The sequence below is a fragment of the Cupressus sempervirens genome, chromosome 11 (genome assembly GCF_028749045.1).
Source record: "Cupressus sempervirens isolate cs-2001-9-10 chromosome 11, ASM2874904v1, whole genome shotgun sequence".
Classification (NCBI taxonomy): Eukaryota; Viridiplantae; Streptophyta; class Pinopsida; order Cupressales; family Cupressaceae; genus Cupressus; species Cupressus sempervirens.
The window spans coordinates 861,431,317-861,453,087 of NC_143128.1; positions in this window are offsets into that span (position 1 = coordinate 861,431,317).

A 21,771-nucleotide genomic window follows, 5' to 3' on the forward strand; every position below is an offset into this window, starting at 1 on the left:
CTATGGGCTGTCAATACTTTGACTATACTTTAAGTCAACGATTATCAATATGTGAAAAAATGGAACTCGTTGTATTTTGAAGTATTGAGAAGATGGCCTTGCCCTTCCCCAGGAGTTTCAGAAATGGGAGACATTAGGTAAGAGAGTGAAAATGTTACTATCACTTAAACGCACGTGATGCAATTGGAAATGCAAATTTTGATGGTAATCATTTTGTGATAAGGGAGAGACTAGGGATGATCATTGTTACTATCTCTTTAGTAGTGGAATTTTGTTTTCTCTTGAATTTGGTGGTGGGGGATCAGTGGTAAGACTCCTTGGATATTCCTTCTTATGATGTTAGTGACAAGTGTTGCTCTTTGAAAACACTTGTACAATCTTTTTTAAATTATTAGATAAAAACAGAGAATTGTAAGTATTAAACATGATTAGCCTTTAGTTCCTAGAAGATCTTTATTTCCCCATCAATGCATTTAGAAAGTTAAGTTTGAAGAAGATCATAAATAGAAAAAATTAGAGAAGCGATTTAAACATTTATATTGATTGGAAACATGTGAGTCTTGAGTTTCCTCTACCTTTTAAAGAACGTTCCTTAGCTAGCAAACCTAATTCCACATTCCATAAGACTGTCATTGCGCTAAAGATTTAGGAAACCAACTGCTCTAAGATAAAGCTTCCCGGTCAATAATAATCTAGCCTATTGAGGTACATAATACTTCTCAATTAAACTTGTGTTAATTCAGTATTAATTTTGTAATTAACTACAATTTCAGTATCTGTGTACAGGGGGTGACTGAGAAAACTATTTGAGGTCCAATTTGAAAATATATTTGTAAGGATCTCGACCAAGGTTCACAACTTCGATGATTAATACATTCATTTAGGCTAGAACCTCACTACAAAAAAATAATATATATAAAAGGTAGTGAATAACGTCATGTCTAGACCCAAATCAACCAATGAAAGTCAAATTAGCATAATGTGGAACAACAATATATGCATTGAGTGGGTTGTCATAAAAAAGCTTCATAATAAAATTCATGTCTAGAATTAAAAGACCTTAAAGAACATTTATGCTTGTAACACAAATGGCCATTCAAAACTGAATATGATTACAATATGTGAAATAGCATTACAAGAACTTGTAATGCTCTTGTGAACATCGTGTTAATTCTTGTAAGAATCCCTAAGATGCTTGTTATACTCAAAATTTTGTTGAAATTGAATTAATTTTTATCCTGTCGGTTAATTGGCTTAGGGTGATATATGCTTCTTGGATGGAATAATGAGTTCATGATTAACTCTGTATTAAGATTCATAGCATCTTCTAGTTATTTGCAAAGGAAATTTATAAATTACTTGCTAATGTCATATGGCTTGCTTGAGAAAGATGTCTGTGTTCTTATTGATAGGTACTAATGACTATCCACATTTAGTTCTTTAATATCCTACTTGACAAGCTTTCCATAGACATTTCTTTGCCATACTAAGTATTTTTGAAAACATATTTGAGTAGGACTATAGTAGATACTACCAGAAACAACTTCTTTGCAGTTTTTGAGAAATACTAATAAAGAAAAAAAGAACATCTACTAGTTGGTAGACATAATGGCAACTCTCTAGCAATTGAATTTAATTTCATACATGCACATATCTAATTTAATGTCATACACGAACATATCTAATTTAACGTCATACATGAACAAACATATAATATAAAATGATAACCAATAATGTCATATACATTAACAAACACATAATATATTATGATAACCAATAATGTCGTATATGAACAAACATATCATATATTAACCAATAATGTCATACATCAAATATGTCATACATCAAATATAGAATGTCATATGTACATCAAATGTGTATCGAATATGTCTCTCAGATGCCTACATATATACATGGGGAAGGAAACAAGTCTCTATATATATGTATCAAATATCTCAACTACATCTTTTCCTTCCCACGAGGGGAAGGAAACAAGTCTCTCGACGTCCTCTGCCGTCGTGTGGAGGGAGACAGTGGAGATGACGGGGCCTTCCTGACACACTCACTTGACCTCTTGTTGAGGCTCTTCTCTAGGTCCAACTAATACAAAGAAAGTAGATATGAATCAATATTTATTATACGTTGAAATCAAATATATGTACTCACAAAATCAATTTTTTTCTTACCGCCAACAAATAGTCACTCTGTAAGTCCACCTCAAATGCTCGTGGACGATCAGGCGTGACAATACCCTACAACAATTCAATAAATATAATCACTTATAAATAATATTAGAAATTTTGAGATTAACTATTATAAACAACAACTAAAATGAAGAAAATTCTTTCATACCTCCGTCAGTGGCTGTGAGCTAGCCATAGCTGCGGCCACTCCACTATCAACAGATTGTCGCAGATGAGGAGGTGTGTCTGACATCATGAGCTGCACTTCATACAATACACGTTATATCTAACATGAAACATGGAATAAATATAATCAAATGAATTAAATTAACATGAAACAACTGTACCTGTGTAAAGCTCGTATGATGTCTCTGCTCTGCATCTGTGGTAAAGGTTGAGGGTCCTGTGGTGAACTGATGCACATGCATATTTTTTTTGGTCAATCCTTAATATGATTACGTAATAAATATATGTATTAATTAAAATGATTAAATTGATACATACCTCAGGACTCGTCGAAGGGACAAAAAATGGGCCTGGAGGATCACTGCTAGGCCCAGGAACACTTTGACCCTAAATTTTGAACAATGTCAATAAATCCTAATTAATTAATCATTCACTATACGTATGAAATGTGATCAAATTAGTAATTTACTTGTGTGTCAATGCCAAATGTCTCATTCAGGAACTGATCGGTGACAAGCCCATCATCTGCACCATCTGCGACATGAGTGCCAAATGTGCATAGGGATCCACATGAAGTGCACATGTGACCACGACGTATAGAAGGCTCCCCCTCAACTAATGGGCTCATGGAATGGATGAGGGTCTGTGTCAAAGCATTAATGGTCCCTAGAGTGCTGGCCTCTACATGTTCCTTCACAACTGAAGGAATAATCACATGCTCACGCTGTGGATGGACCACGGGTGCCCTAACTACATTAGGGTCACGACGTGCTCTGGGCCTCTCAAATGATGACCCCCCACCTCTACCCTGGGAGTCTAACATATCAAAATAATTGGGGATCTCCCCAAGGACAAACTCACAATATAATTTCTTCAAAAAATACATGGAGACCTCGTGATTGTTGCAAGGAGGGGCATCAAAAACCATCCACCATCTATCCCAAAAATTATTTCTAATAGCATCATGTATGCACCAATGGATGGGGAATCATTTAGTACCCTCTCTAACAGTATTTTGCTCACCGGGTTTTCTAAATAATGCATATATACTACCTTTTGGTATTTCCTTTTTTTTAACATCTTCATATGACAATTTATTTGCATAAAATCTTTTTTGTTCATCCCTCTTAGCCCTCCAAATATCTAACTGACCACTAACTGAGGCTATTTGAGTGTTAATGGATTCGAGGGATGATGCCAATTGAGCCCTCATTGGATTGGTTTGTCCGGATTCTTTCAACCGAGCAATGATTCCTTCTAATTCAGTTTTGCCTCTCTCTATTTCATTTCTTAGATTTTCTTGTGTGCCTGGTGGAGGTCTTGCAATTGGTTCGGGTTGTGGAATTTGTTCTTCTTGAGGAGGGTTTTGGTTTTGGGGTTCTTGAGGGTTTTGATGTTCTTGTGGATTTTTTGGTTGATTATGAACATTTCCTGATAAAAAATAAATTGAAATTCAAATAAATAAACAAATCTAAATGAAATTTGTAAAAACCCTACAAAAGAATATAAAAAACTTACAAAACAATATGAAAAATATATCAAACAATGCAAAGTTAGGTATATATCAGTTACGGCGTTGTCGTGGGTGCGCTTGTGGTCTTGGATTTTGTCGACGAGGAGGCATTTTGGGAAATGGTGGTGCAAATGTTGAGTCTTCAACTCGCGTATGCGCTGCTCGCTATAGGAGTAAAAGAAAATGGTAATGAAAATGATGGGCTGCGGGTTTGCAACCCATCATACATACTTTTTATTTTTTAGAAAGCGCATATGCGCTATTTAAAATAGGAAAAAAAAAATTTGTTGTCACCTTTTTGGCACCACAACTCGGTGCATATGCCCATATTTTACAATATCTTGTTGGTTCCATCCCCACTGGGGGATTCCCTCTAATAAAGGATTTTTCTAGTAAATAAATCATTGTGTTATGATGTATTATTTCTTGTTGTTATGCATCATTGTTTTGATTATTAGAGATCATATGTATAAGTTTTGATTTAATTATATTTGGACACAACTGATTCACCACCACCCCCCCCCACCCAATTGTGCGTGAAGTTTACTTCTTAAATATAAAATTTAAGGAATAAACATAATATAGTATAGTTTAAATCATCTTTATAAGTAGAAATTTCAATATTAATACAAAGCCAATATTTTTTCTTTCTGTCAAAGGTGTGGATTTATTCTTCTGAATTGACCAGTTCTTTGTGATTTCTATTTTTGAAAAAGAAAAAGTTGTCTAAATCATCTCGTGGGATATTATTTTGATTATATTTATAGTTGAATAATAGAATTAGTATAGTTGTCATATTGATTTTCTTATTGGTATTTTTCCAATAAAAGTTAAATTCAATAAGACTAATTACAAAATAAGGTAACAAATTAGAGACATGGAGGTTAGAGAAATTGACAAATCCATTCAAGTAGTGGAAGTAAAAGTTGTCTCGTAAAGTTATACATAGGATCAAGGAGGAAATTAACTCTATTGCCCAACAAGTAGAAAACTTTGATCTAGTATTATATACTAAATTCTATGTCTAAAATAATACCATAATCATAAACAACAATCAACATATAAATAGTTTAATATTCTTAATACAAGTTCAATAATTAGAGGATAAGTTATAATAGTGAAGCATTCAATTCAATCTTTCTCAAGAAATCATTTACATCTTGATGGATAAAAAAAGTTCAAATTTACAAATATAAGATGATCTTCTATAAAAATACTTTAGTAGGAGAAATTCTTAAAGTATGGCCTACTCGCCTTGGTTCTACAAAGCCTAAAGAGTAGGAAAAGATAATCATAATTGATCATTTCTATCAGTAGGCCAAGTCCCTTGGAAGATTTGATTATTGAGTTTAGCATACTCAAAATTTTCCAATATTATAATTTGCAAACCAATAAGGGTGACAATGTGAAATATTGGGAAGTCGAGAAAAATAAGAACTTTTAAAATCTAGTTCACTTTGAAATTTCTTAAAGATACTAATCTCTCAACTTTTCTATGAATTATTTATCTCTCTATTTTATAAAATATCATCGAGTCCATGGGTGAATGCATCAATACAACTTTATATATGAGCATTAATTTTTTCATGGGCATTTTGATAATGAGGAATTGGTAAAGCTAAAAAAGTTCAAAAATTGGTCAATTAAGAATTGTGCTAATAGTTCTAGCCCTAGTTAACATATTTCTTATCTTTGAACGCTTCTTTCTTAAGACCTAGTTTGAAATCATGTTTTATATTAACAAATATGTTTATTACAGGTTAAAGGTTTCTTTGTTAAAGCTTAATTAGAACATGTGTTGTGAATTCTTTTTTTTGGTTTAACAATAAGAGTTTAACACACTTTCTGTTATACATATCTTTCTATTCATCTCAATGATGGATCATATAGTGTGATCTAAAATGTTGTTGCTAAAAATACATGCACAACCAAATCTAGAAACCTTTGATAACAATTATGATGGATTGTGTAAATTTGATATCTCTAATAAGGCTTCTCTCTAACCCTAGTCAATACTTGCATTATACATTTTCTCATTTTAATGAATAGTACCTAACCCTAGTCAATTACTTTGTTTTGTGACCTTAGGTGATTAAGAGACATACCTTGTAAGTGAAGGCCTCAACTTGTCATACATTTTTGTTCATGTTTAAACAATATTCCTATCCTATGATTGATAATTGCTATAGTTTTTTACTTGGGATATTGGAAGATAGATTAAATGGATCATGACAAATAGTTCTTAATAAATTTCAAATTAGTTTCAAAAGTAGTTCCAATTTGGTTTATCAGTGAGGAATTTGTTGGCAGTGTACAACATCTTTTGCATAATTTATGACACATGTTATGGTTTATGAGTCTTGTGTTTGTATCGAGTATTAAAGGTTAATCTTTTGATGCAATGATAATCACTACTTCTAACAAGCAATATTAGAGCTTGGTCACAAGTTTGAATCCACGTAGGTTGCAAAAGTAACTCTAGTAGGGGGATTTTTGGTAGTGTGTCAATGTCCTTAATAGAATTCATGACATGGTTTAACAACCTTCTAAAGATTCTATAAGTCTATTGGTTGAATTGAGCATTATCATGTCAACATTTTGTTGCAATAGAAACCCCTAATACTAATAGAGTGTTATATAAACATGATAGTGAAAACATTATTGATATATAGAGAAAAATATTCATTTGAAACACTCATTCTTTATTTAGTTCATTATGTATATGTATATGTATATGAATATGTACACACACACACACACACACACACACACATTTTGAGGATGTAGTCATATTATTTTAGTATGATGTATTATTTGGTACAAGGTGTCACACGTACCTAATGATGTATTGTATTAGGTTATGATTACCATTCTTGGTCAAATATCTTGAGTGTGTACAAAAATCAAATATTATAAAATTGAGGCATTTTAAGTCAAAAAATACTTTGATTTATCCAATAAGGTATTTTTGTTAGTGACAAAAAGAATTAGCCAATGAGGCATTTTCAAGTGGTTTTATTTCCTAGGAGGGTTTCCATTTACGAAATATTATTTTATGAATTTATGTGTTATTTTTCTGTCCATGATTTACATGTCTATGTTATGTCATTTCATTTTACAATATGCTCTATTATGACCAGTACTTTCATAAAGCCTGCAATGCCTCGGTTATTTGATAAAAAGTGTTCACTATATTCATAGTTGTTTATTTGATCTGCCTACATAATGTATCAATATTTTTCAAATGGTATTTTTATTCATATTCATTATGGTTGATTATGATCAAAAGGTCTTGACATGTTCATAGTTATTTTAAGTTTCATCAAAGCCCATTGAAATTGTTATACCACTGATTTTTCCCCTCCACATTTTGATGGAACACAATTATTTAATAATTACATATCTTATAAAAAAAGTTAAATAATTATTAAAAATATTTATTTTAATGAAATTGTAAAGTTGAAACACTTAATTCTCAAACACCTTCTATATGGTTATAATTACAAAATTCATTAAAAATAAAGCTCTCATGTTTCTTATGATGTTGGAGTCTTGCATTCCCTATAATGATTCATAATAGACTTGTTAAGAACAATTTAACTTCACCATCATACCAAGAAGAATTAATTGGCATTCCACTTATCTTTTATACACCAAAAAAATAGTAATTTACAAATGTATAATTGGTTGGTGTGCAATTATCCATGCTGAGTAGAATCTATCCGTCCTTTACCTTGTCAAGACAAGGATAGGGTTACAATTATAAATGGAAAGGGAGAGAGTTCATGGAATGCTGTAGCCAGTATCGCATCTGAAAAGCAACTCTTCATATGCTATAATTTCTCTGTAAGCTGATTCCCTATGCAATAAAATTTTTGAATTTGTTCCTACTTAAATTCTAGTAGTTCAATTTATAATTCAAGAGATGATCATTGTGTGCCTTCAAAAAGTAGCGATCTGTAAAGAGAATCCGGCCTACACCCCAATGGGTTGGAGTTTCAATTTTTTTAAAGGCTTAAGTTGCAAAGTTGCAGTGATCTTATTACTATCATGATTTACAATGGAGTTGGAGCTCGATGCCTTTACAAACTGGTTGCTATTCTCTGATGCCGCAACCATGGCAGATGCAACACGCCTCTCTTCTTTCTTGTATCGGATGCCACATGCATTGCACAGTGACTTTTCATTGACCCACCAAAGAAAACAAGCATTAATGAGAAGAGATAACATTGCAACTTTGTTTAACATAATAAATGTAGAAAACCCCAAAGATAAGAACAAATATGTATGCTTATTTAACATGTTTTAATCTACTTAAAGAACAGAAATGCTGATACCTGTGTGAACTGGTTGCATCTAAAAAAAATGTGCATTGTAAAATTTACCTTGGCACCCTTAGGACCGTTCCTCCACAAAGGTGTAGTAGTCGTACGACATGTAGAACACATTCTTGTTGCATCAACTGAACTAGTATTTCTTCGTTGCTTCTGTTGTACCATTCTTATGGAGCTGCCATTATTTTTATTATTATTCGTATTGGGGTTACTATTAGACGATGTCTTATTGGGTCTTGCAGGTAGTAGCATTTCAGATCCCAAACTTGTTGCATGGTTTTTAAATGCCAGAATATCATTGGAATCCACAAATTTCGAACGGGAATGGGTTATAGGAAACCAAGTTGTAGGATTAGAAGTGGTTGCAGCATTGTACAGTTGGGATCTATAGAGATGGTTGTTCATTGATGATGACATATTGTATAACCCACTAAATGGAGCAATTATGTTGTATGAAGCTTCCAATTCAGAATTTGTTATCTGTGGTAAAAACATGAAAACAATCAAAATTATCAGACAAAACTATTTAATGGTTAGGTTTTCTTCAAAATCAGTCAAAAAAAACTCCAAAAACATTTAGGTGGGCTGTCACTACTCTATCTGTAAAGAGTGGTGCGTGAACCTCCCTGCCATGCAATTCACCATCACTGCCATGCGCAGTTTTATTATTATTCGTTTTTGTATTTTAAGATGCAGCGATTTAATTTTTTTTTTTTTTTTAAAGAATATGGCAACAGGGTTTGAACTTAATCGAACTTACGATTTTTGAAGATTTTGTAAGTGTTGAAAAGCATCAGGGCTGTTATTTTATATTAAAAATATCTATAATTGAAAAGCTGTTATGAAAAAATGTCTAGATAACCTTGTTGAAAGTTTTTTAATTCCAAGCATATGTGACGTCTGATGTTTCCTAGAAGCATTTGTACCTGATTCAGGAGAACCAAACATAATAATAATGAGTCAAATGAGATGGGTTTTACCTTGTGTGAAAGAAGCTTAGACTTGACTATTTGCATGACGTTGAAGTTTGCTTGCATGGTCTTTTCCTTCAAAACGTCCATGGCGTGTTGTTCCTCTGGAGATGGCACAGTGCGGGGCAGGCCCAAAGACAGCGTGCAATCCACAGTCACACCACTGCTGCAACTTGAACTCACCAAATGATTGTCCTCCTTACAACTGCCGCTACTCTTCATTAGACAACTGATAAGGTCCATCTCTTTCAATCCCCCCGCTGGATCAGTGTTACCGCTACTAGGAAGAACAGTCTCGAATGAACTACCACTGAACAAATCCAGTGATATTCTTCTTTTCCTCCTCAGCCCAAACTCCATCTCCTCCTCGTTCCGGCAATCCATATTTCTTGAGCCCTACGTCAAATCCTCTTCAGAAAAGCGGTCCTCAAGTCCAAAACACAGCTCTAGAGGCAAAACTTTGGATCAAACAAAAAGCATGAAGAAAAACAGTGACATTCTTTAGTAGCCCACTAAACCACTTTGGCTCAAGCACATCGAGATCGCCTCACGTTGACTGCAACGCACCGATTGCTTAAGCTCTCGATTTATCATTGTAAAACCAACAAGTAACAGGAAGATGAGAAATAGATCCCTGAAAAACGTTATAAAGATTTTAGGTAGAAAACTTGGATGTATATCGTAACTTGACAACCTGGTACATACCCTTTTGAGATAAGTAGACGTTAAAAACGATCTCGAATGGCAGCTTAAATTATGCCATAAGTCAATACCTTCCACACGAAGGACACATACGCACAAAATATATATGTCTTTCTCCACATCTGATAGGATGCATGCTGTGTATCCACACTCACATCAATACTCCCACCTACTACAATGTATTTGGATAGCAATTATCTGTCTGGCAGAAATAAAAGCAAGGCAGAAACAGATTTGGCTAATCTAAGATGGGATATTAAGTGGCCCAATCGATGGAAATCCCACCTAAAAATAGTTCTGTCGGCATGATTATTCAAATCTGAGGTGCGCAGTGTATCGGCCAAGTGTTTTTCTATTCTCATTGACTGCTTTGCATGTACACTATATATTTCATATTCTTATATTCTCACTATGATTATTATTCTCTCCATCTTTCTATTTTTGATGAATGCTATGATTATGCATCTCCTTCCTTTGCCAAACGCTGGGCAGACCTGTCAGATGAATCCAGCTATCTTCTTGCGTCACCTCCGAATATGACGGATGTATGGATTTAAAACTTCAAAGGGGAACTCCGACAGTACCCGGAGGGATTTGATCGTGAAACCTCCCTTGCAGAATAATTTGTTTCCCAGATCTTGGAGGGATAGGATAAATGGGTAAATTGTAAAAACGAAATACTAATGTGACATCTAATTTAATTATAGAAAAGGGAAAATTGATGTTATAGATGCTACAAATTAATTTATTATAATATTAAAATTTTGAGATCAAGTCAAATAAGTATATTTAAATCTACAAGTCAATTTTATATTGTTTTAGTTCAAATATATAGTTATAGACTTGACCTACATGTTAAAAAATAAAGTAAATTAATTTACAAATTAAACTTACAGTAGTGAGAATAGAACGATAGAAATTTGAATTTATTTTCGTTGATTTTCTAACGTTTGTTGATCTTGGTAAAGAGTACTACTATTAATAAAATGTTGAAAAGTTTATTCAGTTCAAATAAATATTCTCCCAAAAAATACATAGAACGACTAACCTAACATCTTAAAAAAAGACATACTCTTGAGAATGATGCAATTGATGTCAAAAAAGAAGAAGAAAAAATTGACAAAAATATTGTTGATGTCAAAGTTATGACAAGAAGGTTTTATTATCTAAGCATATTATTATTGATGTATGGACGAGATTGTTAGAAGATTGTCATTGATTTTAAAGCTGTGTTGAAGGTTGATGGTAAGCTTATTGTGATTAATTATCAAAGGATGTCTCACTTAAATAATCGTCTTTCTACATAAATGCAATGTCTCTTGTCATAACTCATTGAACCATATCTCATGGGTTGTGGTTCACATGAACCCATCTCCCATGAGAATGGATGGAAGAATTATCCCTAATTTCATCTAGGTGATCCTCTGAGAGGTAAAGAAAAAGGGTTCTTTAAAACTCACCCATCCTAGAGTACTACTCCAACTTGGGTGTGCTTAGCTACAAAACTTCCTCTATGGTTGAACCCCCTCTGGATGCAACTCCATTTGTAAAACCTTTAGCGAGTGTCATGCCTTATAAACCATTCATTAGAAATCTCCTTAAGCTTATTAATTGATAAGTAGGAGATATTTTTGAGAGAAAGTCAAATTGTGATATTTCTATAAGGATTCATATGTCTATTTTTTGTGTCAACCTAATTGACCCATATTTCATCAGTAGTCATTAAAATGAACTCATCTCTTATGAGAATGAATTAAATACTTAAAACTCATTGCATTTATATGATTCCCACAAAGGAGAAGCACTGGGAGGTCCCCCATCCTAGTACTGCTCCAACATAAGAACACTTAACTACAATTTATTTTCCATGTTAAACCCACTCTATTTTCAACCCTATTTGAAAAACATTAAGCAAGTGTTGTACCTTATGAACCATTCACTAGAAATCCCCTTAAGCTCATTAATTGATAAGTAGGAGACATTTTCCATAGTAAATCAAATTATGGCATTTCTATTTGTTTTTTAACATATTTTTTATCAACAATAACATTTGAATTTTACTCTGCAACCCTTTTAAAAGAATAAATAAGTAACTAGTAGTTGGATAAAATAGTAATTATATTCCCTTTGAATTGAGGTACAACCCCTTTTAAAACATAGTCAATGAATTTAATACTATACTAATAAATTTTATCATATAGTTTTATCAAGAAAATAACAAAGGCAAGCTAACATTCACACATAACCATGATATGTATGAGATATTAATAATATGTATAATCTCAGAAAATATATCACATAAACTCTATTTTTAATACTAATAAGTTAACTAAAATGAGGTTATAAATAACTATATACATTAAGAGATATGATAGATTTTTAAAAATATAAGAAATTGCTACTCTAAAAGATAAGTTTACGCATAGGGTGGGTGTAAGAAGTTGAGTCCCACTTTTGCACATAAAGTGGAAGTGTATTTCCTATTTTTTAAATTTCCTTTCACTTGATGTCCAAATTTGAAGCTGATCTGATTTCTAGGATCTAGGACTATTACAGATAATGTTAACCAATTACATAAAGTTAATTTTAAAGCTTTAATAAAGCAAAATTAACGTAATTGCACATAAGAAAACACAAGATGAGATGATAGAAAGAGAGATAGAGACACAACACATTTGATTTCGGAGTTCATCCGAGAAGGACTACGTCTCCGGGTCTAGCTCCAATAGGGGGACCGATCCGATTAACTCCAATAAATCAATACAAATGATTTGTGACAATTCCCTTCAAGCACACACAGCAAAATTCCTTTATGTGCAGGAAAAATTCACTAAGTCTCCAAATACATAAAATCTCTCTCACCATTTGCATTATTTCTCCCTTCATTTTCATGCCTTCAAAAGGCCCCTAAACCCTCTTTTTATACAAAATATTTGCCTAATAATAAGGAAAAACAAGATTTTACATATTTAGACCCTTACAATAGTCTATCTTCGAAATAAGACTCATTCCTATTTTTGAAATTTGTCCTTATTTAATAATTGCCTTTATTTAGGCAAGAGGGAATCGGGCTTGATACACTTTAAATAAAATCTGCGCTAAAAATATCACAAGCCACTCATGTGGTGCAATGGTAGTGAGCATTTCGAGGACGTGCATGCAAGAGGGAGGTCGGTGGTTCCAACCACCACATCGGCCTTTGGCTTTTAGCCCAATTTAGCGGCGTTCAAAACAATAAAACAAACATCGGTGGCATATGTTTCAAACGGTCGTCGGTGGTGTAACAGTCATCGACCAAATTTTAGGGGCCGCTGGTCATGGGTTCAAAACTCGGCGCAGCTACCAAATATTTATTATTTTATTTTTTTTGTTTTATTTTATTATTTTATTATTATTTATTATTATTATTTTTTCCACCTCATCATCTCAAACTTCAATTGGACATATCTTTCACATACGAACTCCATTTTTGACGAAATGAACGTCACTGGAAACCTCTTGATGAGATCTTCAATTTGAAATCCATTTTTGACCACTTTTGAGATGATTTTATTTTCACCTTTTGACGACCTCTGTACCTAGTTTGACCAAACTTTGATTGGCTATAACTTTTGCGTACGATCTCCTTTTTTGCCCATTCGAATTGTGTTGGATGCAGAATTTTAAAGACTTTAAAATGATGTTGATTGTTGGAGTTTTGGAGATACTTCATTTTTTGGTGAAAATATCCCCCGGATCAAGCCTCCCCACTGAGAAGCTTTCGGACCACCGAAAGTTTGGATTACCTGGAAAGTAGGTGAGGGTATTTCTCCCTCACTTTACCAATCTCCATCCATCTTGCCTTGCTTGGATGCATCCCTTTCAATCCCACTCGAAGGTATTTAACTGGTCCTCTTTGTGAAGTTCTGACATTCCTGTCAAGGATGACATTTTCTGGCAATTCTGTCATATACTCTGGTGAAAGATCATCAACTAATGGAACCTGAACACTAATGTCTTCATCCAAGATCATTGGAGGCTCATACAACTTTAGATTCTCAACATTGACAACTGAGTAAATTTGCATGTATGGAGGAAGATTAAGGCGGAAGGCATTAGTACCAATCTTTTCTAGGATTTCAAAAGGACCATACCTGATAGGCTTGAGCTTCCTTCCTTCACCTTGCATTCTTTCCTTACTGATATGTAACCAAACTCTATCACCAACTTGGAATTGATGATCAATGCGATGCTTATCATGGTGAGCCTTGTTTGCTTGGCTCTGCTCCAACTGTGCTTCTACTGCCTGATGGATTGCTTGGACCTTCTGGATGAACTTCAAAGCCCTTTCTGCATCATGGCGTCCATCAATGATATTGTCCTTTCCAAAAGAAAAATCCATTGGTGTTTTTGGCAAATATTCGAAGCAAGTCTCAAAAGGAGACCTCTTTGTAGAAGAGTGTGCTGCATGGTTGTAAGCGTGTTGCACATAGTGAAGACTTTCATCCCACAACTTAGGATGCTTGCTACAGTAACCTCTAAGAAAATGCACAACTGTCCTGTTCACTACCTCTGTCTGTCCGTCAGTCTGTGGATGGAAGGCTGTACTCTTCTTCAGCTTGGTATCCATGAGTCCCCACAAAGATGACCAAAATTCCCCTAAGAATTGAGAATCTCGATCCGATACAATGGAAGTGGGTAACCCAAAATGAACCCATACATTTTGAAAGTACATATGAGCAGTCAATTCAGTAGTGGCTTGCTTTTTACAAGGCATTAAAATACACATTTTATTGAACCGATCAACTACTACATACAAATAATCATGACCCTTCCTAGACATAGGTAAACCCCCCACAAAGTCCATAGACACACTTTCCCATGGACGGGATGGTACAGGTAATGGTGTGTACAAACCCAATTTCCTATTACTTGGCTTACTAGTTGCACACATTACATGTCCTTTTATATACTTGGTGACAGTTTCCTGCATACGAGGCCAGTAACAATATTTTTGCAATTGAGCTAATGTCTTACCCCAAAATGCCTTGCAATCAAAGAGGTGTGTGCTTCATGGATTACATGTGCTTGTTCATCTTTAGGAATGCATAGTTTGCCCAAGTGGTACAAAAAATTATCCTGCACATGGTAATCTTTCTCTTCCACATGTTTACCCTGGATTAAAGCTGTATAGATATCCTTAAAGTCCTTATCATTAGAATATTGTTCCTGAAAACTTTCATGAACCATAGAACTATTTTGAAGGATTATCAAAGCATTCTTAATAGGAGGCTTAGAGAGCATATCTTCTACTTTGTTATGGGAACCCTTTTTATACTTAATTACCAAATGAAATTGTTGTAGAAAACCCATCCACCTAAAATGCCTACTCTGTTGCAACTTAGATTGTGAGTGCAAATATTGTAGGGGCTGGTGATCAGTGTGGATTATAGTTTCCTTTCCCATTAAGTAGTGCTTCCATTTTTTAACACTTTGAACTAAAGCATAAAGTTCCTTATCATAAGTAGGATAGTTACTTACTGCTCCCAAAAAAGTTTCAGAGTGGTAGCAGACTGGGTTACCTCCTTGCATGAGTACAGTACCCATGGCAAACCCACTTGCATCTGTCTCAATCTCAAATGGTTGATGTAAATTTGGTAAAGCCAGAACTAGTGCAGTGCTCAACTTTTCCTTCAAAGTGTCGAAAGCCTTCTGTTGTGGACCTCCCCACCGAAAAGTTGCCTTGGTACTGGTCAATGCATACAACGGTGATGCAATATGAGAGAAGTTTGCAATGAACTTTCTCCAATATTGAACTGCACCTAAAAAGCTCCTGACTTCTGTAACTGTACTTGGCTTAGGCCATTTTACAATACATTCAACCCTCGCAGGGTCTACTTTCAATTGACCATTTCCTACGACATAGCCTAAGTACACTAAGGATGTCTTTGCAAATTCGCATTTTGGCATCTTTACATAAAGTTTTTCTTTTCTCAATACATCAAGAACTTTCTTTACATGAATTACATGATCATCCCAAGACTTACTAAATACAAGAATATCATCTAGATATACAATGACAAAATCATCAATAAAAGGACAAAAGACATCATTCATGACTCTCATGAATGTAGCTGGTGCATTACAAAGCCCAAATGGCATAACCAACCACTCATAAAGTCCTTGTTTTGTCTTAAAAGTAGTTTTCCAAATATCATTTTCTGCTATTCTTATCTGATGATATCCGCTACGTAAGTCTAGCTTAGTGAAATAAATTGCATGTTTCAACTGATCAAGTAAATCATCAATTCTAGGAAGAGGGTACCTGTTCTTTACCGTTATCTTGTTCAAAGCCCTGTAGTCAATGCACATTCTCCAAGTCCCATCTTTCTTTGGAACCAACACAGTAGGAGAACCACAAGGAGAAGTACTAGGACGAATAACTCCTTTCTCTAGGAGCTCTTGAACTTGCTTCTTGATTTGCTCATTCTGCAAGACTGATAAGCGGTACATGTCGATATTAGGAAGTGGCGCTTCTAGCTGCAACTGAATTTCATGTTGTATCTCTCTTTTGGGAGGCAATCCCTTCGGTTCCTGAAACAAGTCATCATAGGCAGAAACAACTTCGACCATTTCATCTTTATGTTTTGGATCACATCCCTTAAATGCCTAAGATGTTTCATCTTCTTTGGCTTTTACAATCATCGGCACAACATTCTTACTAGAGTTGACTAACCTTTTCATCTGACAAGCATTAACTAGTGCCAGATTAGTCTTAACCTTATGTGCCCATACAATGTATTCAATTTTATCTTTAAATAGATGATACTTATTTTCCCCCCTATAGAAGATAGCTTGTCGATCATACAAATAAGGACTCCCAAGTACAAGACCACAAATATCTAGAGGGACTACATTAGCTTCTACCTCATCTACAAAGTTTGCAGTGATAGAAAATCTTAACTTACATTGCTTGGTTACCTGAAATTGTGCATCATTGAAAACCCATCCAAGAGGATATGGCTTTGGATGAGGTGTTGTAGTCAGATTGAGCTTCTTAACAATTTCCTCAACTATCAAGTTAACTTGAGAACCCGTATCAAATAATGTATCAACCTTATTTTGCTTGATGACAACTCGAATGTGAAACAATTCATTCCTTTTCCTATCATTCTTTGGAGAAGAATCTTCACTTGTACTTGCATTTATGCTAGAAGAATTGGTAGCTGATGAAAGAGAAATACCTTTTCCTTTACCTTGGATCCCAGTAGCAATGATCTTTGTCTCATCTCTGGAGTCAGATCCAAGATCCTGTTGAGCTACAACAGTAGTCTTTTGTTTGCCTTTATTTCCACCAAATCGCTTCGGCCTCTTTTCAAGATGCAGCTTCCAGCACTTAGAATCATCATGCCCTTCTTTCTTGCAATGTGAGCATGTGGGTTTCTCACCCTCTTTCTTTACTGTAGCTATCTTTTTATCCTTCCCTTTTCTTTTGGACTTTTCCTCAGACTTAGATGACTTTTTGTCAGACTTATCAATGAAGGTACCCTTACCTCTTGACTCTAAATGTGTTGCCTGGACAAATACTTCATCCAAATTACAAGGATTCAAGATGAGAATAGAGTGCCTTAGGTAAGAATGAAGATCACCTATATACTTGAGTAAAGTGTCCTGGGTATACAATGGGACATTTAACGAAATAGCCCTTTTACAAAACTCATGGGTGTGCTCTTGGACAGTTTGACCTTTCCCTTGCCTAAAATGTTGCCAGCTCATCATTAATTGTTGCATATGGCCTAGGGGGTAGAATTGCTTCTTTAAAGCACTAACAAATTCTGACCAAGACATATTTAACTTAACATGTTTTGAAGTTTCATGCTGGGTCCTACTCTCCCACCAAGTTAGAGTTACACTGCCTAACCAAAGAGTGGCTAACTGAATTCTATCAACATCATCTACAAGGTTTTGGACTCTATAGTAGACTTCTACTTGCTAAATCTAGTCATCTAACTTCTCAACATTTAACTCCCCACAATATTTTGGCAAGTCAAATTTTACATCCAACTTAATTCGAGGCTTATGTCCGCCTTTAAAAATATTAGAAGACTCAGAATGTGTAGAAGAAGGAGAAGAAGGGGAAGAAGGAGAAGAGGGAGGAGATGGAGGCTCACGATCAGGATCATCATCAGTGCCTTTCTTTTTTCCTTTGTCATCACGAGCTGCACACCTTCGCATCTTCTCTTCTCTTTCTTGTAACAAAACTTCTACCATTATTTGCAACCTCTAGAGAGTCTTCTGGACATTTTGATCTTCTGAACCTTGTCCACCACCTTTATCTTCCATCTGAAATGCTAGATTAGCTCTTTGTTTTCCAATCTCAGGATTATATACTTCAAGATCACCTTCGCCTTGATTCAACCTGGATCTTGTCAACATTCAAATTTGCAATACTAGTCCAACAAAGCTCTGATACCAAATTTGATCTGATTTCTAGGATCTAGGACTATTACAGATAATGTTAACGAATTACATAAAGTTAATTTTAAAGCTTTAATAAAGAAAAATTAACGTAATTTCACATAAGAAAACACAAGATGAGATGATAGAAAGAGAGATAGAGACACAACACATTTGATTTCGGAGTTCATCCGGGAAGGACTACGTCTCCGGGTCCAGCTCCAATAGGGGGACCGATCCGATTAACTCCAATAAATCAATACAAATAATTTGTGAAAATTCCCTTCAAGCACATGCAAAAAAATTCCTCTATGTGCAGGAAAAATCACTAAGTCTCCAAATACATAAAATCTTTCTCACCATTTGCATTATTTCTCCCTTCATTTTCATGCCTTCAAAAGGCCCCTAAACCCTCTTTTTATACAAAATATTTTCCTAATAATAGGGAAAAACAAGATTTTACATATTTAGACCCTTACAATAGTCTATCTTCGAAATAAAACTCATTCCTATTTTTGAAATTTGTCCTTATTTAATAATTGCCTTTATTTAGGCAAGAGGGAATCGGGCTTGATACACTTTAAATAAAATCTGCACTAAAAATATCATAAGCCACTCATGTGGTGCAATGGTAGTGAGCATTTTGAGGACGTGGATGCAAGAGGGAGGTCCGTGGTTCCAACCACCACATCAGCCTTTGGCTTTTATCCCAATTTAGCGGCGTTCAAAACAATAAAACAAACATCGGTGGCATATGTTTCAAACGGTCGTCGGTGGTGTAACGGCCACCGGCCGGATTTTAGGGGCCGGTGCTACCAAATATTTATTATTTTATGTTTTTATGTTTTTATTTTTTATTTTATTATTATTTATTATTATTATTTTTTCCACCTCATCATCTCAAACTTCAATTGGACATATCTTTCACATACCAACTCTATTTTTGACGAAACGAACGTCACTGGAAAGCTCTTGACAAGATCTTCAATTTGAAATCCATTGTTGACCACTTTTGAGATGATTTTATTTTCACCTTTTGACGACCTCTGTACCTAGTTTGACCAAACATTGACTAGCTATAACTTTTGCCTACGATCTCCTTTTTTGCCCGTTCGAATTGTGTTGGGTGCAGAATTTTGAAGACTTTAAAATGATGTTGATTGTTAGAGTTTTGGAGATACTTCATTTTTTGGTGAAAATATCCCCTAGATCAGAAGCACATCAAGATTGAATCTTTAAAAACTTGTCTTTGAAATCCAAAGTTATCTAACCTTTCCCAAGAGTAAAATTTATTTTCTATGCAACTAAATCTTCAAACTAAAATAAGATATATTTAGAGAACCTAATAAAAAATTTGATGGTATATTTTCATGGTTTTTGTGGCATTATGGGAACTCCTTGTTTTCTCTATCTTGACATGCTAATATGTTGCAATTTCCCCTCAAAATTTGCACTAGAGAAATCTTGAATCATAGTGTTATAGGGAATTCCAATATGTTAAATTCACTACTTCCACACCTCCTTGTCACTTCTAATTTATACCACCTTATTTGCATGGATTTCAAGATGATCAATATGTAAAGAGTTAGAAAAGTTTCAATGTTGGCCAACCTTGAGAAATCATCTATTGTTGGTGCTTTTACTTCTTTAAAATTATCAATATTTTCTTTGAAACTTTGGATCATGGTGTGTTTATCTTCTATGGTCTTACCACCATCCTTCAATAATTCCACATTGATACACTTCAAACCATTACATAAAAATAGTGAGCTCTATTAATTTCTTTAGAATCTTAATAGACACTTCATGATCCTTATTCACTATCAAATTTATTCATTTAATACCTTTTTTGTACACATACAATACATTTTCATCTAAATCATAAATATTTTTTTCTCTAAGAAATTGATCACAACATACTTTTGGAGTTCTCTCATTTGGGAAAAAAAACCACCATCCAACTAGTCTCTTCTTTCTTTCAAGAGAAAATCTTTCAATAAAATTCTTTGATAACGAATATCTAGTTTTATCACACACTTTTCTTAGATTCTAAATATATGCAGTACCCTAATTACTATTATCATGATTCTTGATGGTATTCCTATGGAGGAGTATCCTAGTAGTGTTGCCAATATGATTTAGAGGTTGTGTGTTTCATTTATGATAGAGTTTGTCATTGACATGTTGATTATTTTGTGAAGATTGGTAGAGAAACAGATATAGTTTGGCTTTGCATAGTTCAAGGATTGAAGATCATCTTATGCACACTTGAGATAATTTTCTAGACTGTGTCTAGATTCTATAGTTAAAAGAACATACGAAAATATGAAGAGTGGATAGAGTTATGATGGATTTAGTGAAGGTAGCATTTAGATAGAGTTTTTGGAAAGTGGGTGTTGACCCTATGACAAGACATATTGTCAATAAGTGCCAAAAAACTTAGTCATCATGGGAAGTTAGTTTAGCTCAAGCTACCAAATAGAATAATTTTAATCGAGCTCATGTATGAACCAATCTATTAGTGGCAATCGAGCTCTGGTGTAAATCGAGTTAGTTGATCATTTCAACATCAAAATGAGAACTAAGTAGTGTGAAGCAAGCCAACTAATTTTGTTGAGTGAAAAATGTGAACCAAGCATCCAGATTCAACTAAGTGCCAGTAACTTGAGTTGATAGTGTTGTCTACGTATTTGCATATCATCCGAGTAAGCTATTGGACCCAAATTTCAGCATTGAGATGACTTGGTAGTTGGTTTTGAAACTATTGAATTGCTATTATAGTCAACCTAATGCAGAGTTACTATTTGGATTGATCTATAAAAGATATCTTATTTCATCCAAATCATCATGGAAATATATTATTCATTATCATAAGTGAATATGGATAATGGGAGAGTAGATTGATTAGGAGGATATCAAGCAGTACAAAGGCAAAGTAGATACTCATCTATCATAGTCGGGCGATCACTATATTATTCAAAGGATTTTCATCAACAGAAAAAGTTGCAAAGAAGAGATTAATCTTTTGATTCATCCTAATAGGTGTATGAGTTTCAAATCCTCAAACAAAGTGGGCCTAACAATCCTTGCAGAATCTCCTAATTGAGTGCATACTTCATTGTATTGTATAAATCCTTTCACAAGGTGGACCTAGCAGTCCTACTTACTCTTAACTGAGTAGATCACCAAAAGTAATCAATTGTAAGCCCTAACAAGCCAATTTTATTACTATAGTAGTGAAGCATGGTGGGTGTCATCCCCACCCTAGTTTTATCTTCTCCTTGGAGGGTTTCTGGGTTACCAAATATTGTTTCTAAGTGTTATGGTGTTGTTTATTTTATTTCTATATGTTCCATGCATGAAAATAGGTTAGATAATCTAATAAAGTGGGATCAAGAAGAAGAAGTTTTAGTAGTTCCTACTCCCCCCCACTCAATCACTCAGTC